Below are 7,816 nucleotides of genomic sequence, written 5' to 3' on the forward strand. Positions count from 1 at the left end.
GTATGAAATGGTAAATTTGGAAAATAAATCAGTTTCCGAAAAAAAAAAAAAGATTGGAAGGGCTTGGACTAGCAATTTATGTGAAGAGAAATTTTGGAAAATAAACTTTTTGGTCAAAGTAACTACACAGGTATTTTGGACATTTTTGTCTCTTTCTAAAAGATTCCAGCAAAGGGGATCTACATGCAACTATGTCGAAAAGGTAATTGCAATTACCATAGGAGAGGTGTAAGGATGGATTCACTCATCACAAAATTGTGCTCACATTGTTCTCACAGCAAGTGGTGTCAATTGGGCTCGATTTGGTCTGATCTGATCCCGTCTAGTGTGATTTCATTACAAATGGACCAGGTCCAATCCAATCCAATGAATATTTTGGACCATTTTGGACCGGTCCAATTTAATGTTTGGACCGTCCAATCTATTCAAATTTGTTTTAATTTAGATTATTTCTAACCCAAACCTGGTCTATTGACATCTATATTCTTATCTTCTATTAGTGGATCAGACATTGGCTCAATCCAACCCGATCCAATATAAATTATTACGGATGGACCAGTCCAATTCAATCGAATGAATACTTTGGACCATTAAGTTTGGGCTGGTCCAATTCAATATGTCTTGTTGGTCCGTCCAATTTTGGACAGGTCCAATCCAAACCAGTCCATTGACACCCCTATTCACAACCCTTTTTAGTCATGGATTAGGATTTGGGAACATCTCAATACTTTGTATCTTTTTATTCATGGGAGTTGTTCCTAATACATGGTTAAAAAGAGTCTAGATCATCTCCTCACACCAACTTCACAGCATGTACCAATCGCACATCAGGCTACGTTTGGAAACGATGCAAATAATTGTGAATGCAAAGTGTAAAACGGTTCATATAAATTGCAAATTTGGGTTAGTTTTGCACTGACAAGTTTACCTTTTTACCAAACAGACTTTTAGATGTAATGGATGCAAACATGAATTCTAATAAAGCATATATATATATATATATATATATATATATTTTTTTTTTTATCAAAAGCCCACTTGAATGCAAATTTACTTCTTTTTTATTGATGTACTTTTACATCTTATTATCAATATAAATATGCATTGGTCTGTCATTTGTCAATGCATAAATGTAATGTTGCCAAACACGGGCAAAAATGAATCAGAGTGCAAATTTACCTTGAACCAGCATTTACATTCCATTTGCATCATTTCCAAATGCAGCCTCATGAACATTTCCCCTATTTGTATGCCTTATTCATGGGAGATGTTTTCAATACACAGATGTGGATGTGAGATCGATGTGAAGAGCAAGGTTTTTAAAACTGAACTGGACAATGAACCAGTTAGGGGCCCGGTCAAAATCATTGGACTGTTCGAACAGTTCGACAGCCCGAGTCAACGATTTACCGGTCTGAAGACTTTGAATCTGTTCACGGCAATTAATCTATTAACGTTCTACAAGAGGTTGCAAAACGTCCGCATACGATTTTCTTTTGACCAAACCAATTAAACCCACAGCAGTTCCGGTATCCTGTCTTTCCGGCATCTCATCTGCCTGCACTCCATATTAGCTTTGTACCCTCGTAAAAAATTCGAAATTCCCCCTTTGAAGCGTGGTAATTATAATATAATCGGCGTTTAATACATTTGTAAGTAGACCCCAATAAGAGGTAAAAAATAAGAACTTAAAATTGCAGTTTACTTATTTTTGTAAGATGCATTTTACTTTGAGCAATTGATATAAAAGTCAAATTTGAAAAATAAATCAATTTCGAAAGGATATTAGAATGGTTTGGGTCTATCTCTTTACTCCGTAATGATTATTATCATATTATGTTAATAATATGACCCAAGTAAAGCTGAATTTGCAGCAGTTTTAAAAGCTCTATCATGTTGGAGGGAGCTAACAATTATCTATTATGCTAAAAGTGAGGCTTTAAGGCCTCGTCACTTTTCGGTAAGTTATTTATCCAGGTAAATATATTATTTAGGTAAGTGTTTCCCAAAATCCCAAGTAAATAAGACAATGATAATTTTAACTATAAAAATCCATTATTAAAAGGGGCAATTTTGTTACAAGTAAAAAAGTTATTTATTCACTTGGGAAATGGGTATTACTTACCTGGGAAAATAAAATTTTCCCTATCTCCACATAAATATGAAAAAAGAACATGAGTTTCTTGGTTGATTGAAACCAAAATTCTATTGACCAACTCTCCTCCACCCTCCCCTCAAAATCCAAAAGATGAACATACCCTAAAAGGAAAAGAAGCTATTATACCTTGGTGATTTTCTTTTTTGATTGATAGAATTAGAAATTTGGCTAAGTTGTTTTCTGTTGTAAATTTTGTCTATAATCCTAGTGCTTAGATCCTATAATAAGCCAGCTCGTATCATCACCCCGGAGGCTAAGTCTTTAGCGATGTATTTGGGATCCCCTCCTTATTGGTTAGATCCTTTTTTTCTATTTATCTTTGGTTTCTTATTTGTTTTTTTTTTCATTCATCAAAAAAATTAATATGAAGAAAAAAATAGGACAAATGAACAATAAACATTTTGGTCAAAAGTAATTACACGAGTATTTTGAATATTTTCCTACATTTTATTAAAAGATTCTAACAAAAGGGATTTAATTGCAACTATGTTAAAAAGCTTAAGGAAGGTAATTTCAATTGTCAAAATTCAAGAGCAACGGTCAAAAACTTTGGTAGATGTTTCAACAATTTACCCAATTAAAAATAGATAGGCCAGACACAGTTTCGTTGTTCTATAATTGAGGTTGGTCTGTCATACTGATTTTTTTTTTTTTTTTTTTAATTTTACTGCAGAAAAATGAATTAACAAGGTCTTCCTTCCGGTTTCTTAGCCATTTCCCTTTTTCTATTGTAATTTTCTTTTTTAAGTTCAAATAAGTCGGTCAATCCAAAGGCTTTTCCCGTTTCATGAACGATCAAATCTGCCATAAAACCTTTATGGATTGTGACGTTTCACCTACAGGAAGACAGATAATCTTCTTTTCTTTCGGAGTTGGGAACTCCTACATTCGTTTTTGTGCACGCCCATGTGCACTTTCATTCATTTGCCAACAAGTCAGCAGTGAATTAGAGTCTCAGTAATGTACACAAGATAAATAAATGGCTCAGTGTTCATATTTTAAAATTAAAAAGATAAAAAATAAATAAGAAACTAACAGAGACCCGTGTGATGCAGGGAAAATTTGAAAGATTTAATAATTTTATTTATTATTAATTAATATTAAATTAATAATCAGAATTTATTGTTAATTAACTAAAAGTATTCAAATTTATTGTTAATATCTAAAATTTTTATAATTGTATTTTCATTTAATGTTGATTTGTAGAAAATAATTATTGTTAATTTAATATGAACAAATATTTTTAATAAATTTAGTTTTATTAATAATTTATAGTAATTTTAATAATTGTTATTATTTTTAAATGAAATTTTGATTAACATTAAATAAGTAAAAATAATTATAAAAGCTAATATTTTTATTAATTTCACTATTAATTAACAATTATATAGGAATGACAACAGAGTGGGTTCAGGGTGGGGCACTCCATCCTTGTCCCTCCTACATAGTCAAGACACTCTACCTCATCCCCTCCCCGTCCCCAGTGTCAAGTGGGTTCAAGGCAAGGCAACCACTCCTCAATTCCAGGCAAGTTCAAGCACCCCCCACTCCTCATGAAAGATGGGAAATCCTCAAATTTCCCTGCCCCATCCCCGGTATTGGGCAAGTTCAAGTGAACATGTAAATCAGGTCGTGCATGGCCAATTAATTAAAATTCTAAAAAACCTAAACATAATTAAAATACTACAAATAATTAAAAATATTGAAAAAAACAAATATTTTATATTAATAAGGGTATTAACTAAAATTAATTAAAAAGTACAATTATTAGTATTTTATTATTAAAAAAATACCAAAAATTATTAAAAGTTGATTTGGTCAACAAACCGCTGACCTGGGTGGTTAAACCGTTTGAATTGTCCAACGGTTTTGCCCACTTTTTTATTTTTTTGTCAGAACGGGCCATCTGTTCGACTTGGGAACCAAATCTCTGTTCGATTTGTTGTCCAGTTTGATTTTTAAAACCTTGATTTATATTATTATTATTCTCTCTCTCTCACTCTCTTAAATGTAACAATAAAATGCATTAAAATAAGAGGCCCTGGAAAACCCAAAGGTCTCTCTCTTAAATATCTTTTTTAAATGCAATAATAACATGCATTAAAATAAGAGGCCTTGAAAACCCAAAGGTCTTTCTCTCTCTTAAATGTTTTTTTTAAATGTAATAATAACATGCATTAAAATAAGAGGCCTTGGAAAACCCAAAAGTCTCTCTAATAGTGTGCATCTTTATTAATCTAATCAAGATAAGCAATGATTACTATTTTATATTTTTAAAACAAAATAAAATAAGAAAAAATGCAAAAAATAGAGAAGGTAGATAAATAGCTTCTCTCAAAGGAGAGACATGCTTACATAGATGCCCAAGAAAAAAGAAAACCCATTTGTAGCATAGAAGACCAAAGAACGAAACCCTTTTCAACTTCCATTCCTATACATTATGTTCGAGCGAAAAAATGAAAAAAAAACATTTGTAGCAGTGAAAACCAGAAAAAAGAAACCCTCCTTCAACTTCCATTCCTGGAAAAAATGGAAAAAAAAACCATTTGTAGAATAGAAAACTAGAAAATGAAACCCTTCTTCAACTTCCATTCCTAAATATTATGTTTGAACAAAGAACGAAAAATACATATTTTTCATTTCAAAACCCAAACTCTTTTTTCAGTTCTACATCCTTTAACTCCAAATGAGTATTATTAAATTAGTAAATTTTGTATTTTGCAATGAAAATGATAGACAAAAATGAAATAATAATTTTGGAAAATTCCCGATTAGTACCCTATACTTTGGGACTAGTGCCACTTTGGTCCCCAAACTTTAAAATGCGACAATTCAATACCCGAACTTTCAAAACATGACAATCCAGTACCTGCCATTAACTAGCTATTAATCATTAGTTAAGTGGCATTTGAAAAAGACACAAATGATCTTCGAATATCATCTAATTTTCTTTATCAACCATCCAAGTATTGACAAAAAAAAATGATAATCCCAAATCCTTGCCTATTCCATTAAAGAAAGTTGGGGTCATGTTAGAATGCCCACACAAACGTGACCCCAACTTTCTTGAATGGAACCGACAAGGATTTGGGACTGTTAATTTTTTTTCAACGTTTAGGTGGTTGATAAAGAAAATTAAATGACACTTGAAGGGAATTTGTATCTTTTTCAAATGTCACCTAACGGTAGGTTAACATTTGATTAACGACAGGTACTGGATTGTCACGTTTTGAAAGTTCGGGTACTGAATTGTTGTATTTTAAAGTTTGGGGACCAAAATGATGCTAAGCCCAAAGTACAAGGTACTAATCGAGAATTTTCCCTAATAATTTTTAATAAGAAATATATCCAATAAGGAAATAAGAGATTAAGAGACAAAGAGGAAATTATAAGAATAGATTGAAAATCTTTGAGAAAAAAGATGAACAAATTATATTAGAAATGAGAAAAAAAAAGAAAATTAAGAAAAAATACAAAAGCAAACAGAAAATTCTAATAACCTATGAAAAGAGAAAAAAAGTTTGTTTACACAAGTTACCTGAATGATGCCTATGAAAGAGCTGCTCTAACCATGTATGGTAGTGGGAAAAATGATGATAAGGACATCAAAACTCGGTTTGCATTACAGAGCGAATACCCAAGTCTGAGAACTTTGGATATATTTCTTATTCAAATTATTACTTCATATTTGTCTATCATTTTCATTTTTTTTTTTAATTTTCGTATCCACCATAAAATACAGTTTGCCCAAGATTGAAGTCTGTATATCCAAGAGTTCCTCCCTGAAGATTGAAGGAATATGACTGCTGGCAAATGGCTAGCTTGAAGAAAAAGGTCTGCAATTGTTAATGGCAGATAACTCTAGGATTTTGTGGAGTTCCCTCCCTATTAGGGTTGTTCATGGGTCAGGTTGGGTCGGTTTATTGAGATTTTTCCAACTGACCCAACTTGATCGGGTTACCTGAAATTGAAATCAAAACTGACCCTGTGTTAAGCAAAACTGACTGGTCGGTTTGAATTGGGTTGGTTCGGTTTGGGTCGGTTTCGGCTCTAAGTTCAACCATGGTAATAAATTGGTAGATTGGGTGTCAGAGAAGTAGCTAGCAAGGAAATCACATAAATTAAGAGAAAACGGGCCAATAACTTTGTGAAGCACATAAAAAATTAAGTTTATGTATCAAGAAAATAGAAAGTCAAACTGTATTAGAGAAAGAAGACTTAAATTTGTATATTTCAAGAAACCTTCTAATCTAAGTAAAAAAGGACACCTAATTCTAATTGTAATTGGTTGCCTATTTGGTGTAAAAAGACCATAGAAACTAGGATCCTTTGATTCTTTTCTTTAAACTTTTCCAAAAAAATTCTTTGACTAATTGTCTTACAATACTTGCCATTAATGTCATTCCTAACTAGAAGACTGGAAATTAAGTTAGGTTGTAACTAGGATAGAGACAACTTAGTTAAGTGGGAACTAAGTAGGTTGTAACTACTAACTAGGAACTAACTACTAAGTCGGTTCGGTTTGGGTCAGTTTTGATTTACAAACATGAAAACCGAAACCGACCTGAACCATCGGTTTATGATTTTTTACATCCCAAAACTGACCGATGCTGAAGAAAACCTGGCCGACTCGGGTTGGGTCAGTCCAAGTTAGTCGATTTGGTTGGATTGGGTCTTCTTATGAACAGCTCTACTCCCTATATTCGGTATTTCTATTTATTTGGAGTCCTCCACACATGTTAGCAGGGTGCCGTGTTCGATTCTGATCAAAAGAGGACCCCTGCCCACACCAATCCAGGTGCAGGATAGATCTGGGCTCTTCTTTTCTCCCTCCACTTGCCCATCTATCTTAATTTCTCCGTAATTCTGGGCTCCCATTACAATTCAATGATCCCCGTGAAAAATGAACATACTATCCTTTGCAATTAATTCAATACATCGCATCAGTTTGATTTTTGTGTTCTGTGGTGTGATGTAGCCGCTGCAGGTTATGTTTTCTCCACAATTTCTGGTAGCCAATGAAGACCGCTACCACTTCATCCCTTTCACCACATTGTCATTTTAACCGCAAAACAGTATTGACTGATTAATATTGGATTCCATGCAACCTACGAGGGAAGAAGCATCAACAACTTGTGGATCGAGATGATCGTGGCAACAGTGTTTTCAAAATCGGATGGTCAGACCAAAAAAATTGAGAATCGATCACCTGACCGGTTCTTTTTCACCCCAAAACTACTTTTTGATCAAAACTATTGATTTGGTCAGTGAACTGCTGATCCGGGTGATCAAACTATCAAATCATCACCCATACAATGGTTTTAGCCATTTTTTGTTTGTTTTTTTTTTTTAATTTTTTGTTAAAATGGGCCATCCGTTCGAATCAGTCGGGTCATTTGACCCAGGAATCAGTCCCTAGAATGGTTCCCTGCCCGATCCAGTTTTAAAAACCTTGCGTGAGCACTGACCTGGCATAAGCGCGAGGGAATTAAGCAAATAATCCTTGTTAAACAAATCCAAGGCTCCATCTGGGGCGCTTAATGCACATATTGCAAATGGAAATATCTCCCTTGTCATTCATGGGAGATGTTCGCAGGTGTTTGGTGGATAGAGATGTGGGAACAATTTGTGGATAGCAGATTCGGAGTGATCATAATC

This window comes from Nelumbo nucifera, chromosome 6, assembly GCF_055504915.1.
Source record: "Nelumbo nucifera cultivar China Antique chromosome 6, China Antique-T2T, whole genome shotgun sequence".
Classification (NCBI taxonomy): domain Eukaryota; kingdom Viridiplantae; phylum Streptophyta; class Magnoliopsida; order Proteales; family Nelumbonaceae; genus Nelumbo; species Nelumbo nucifera.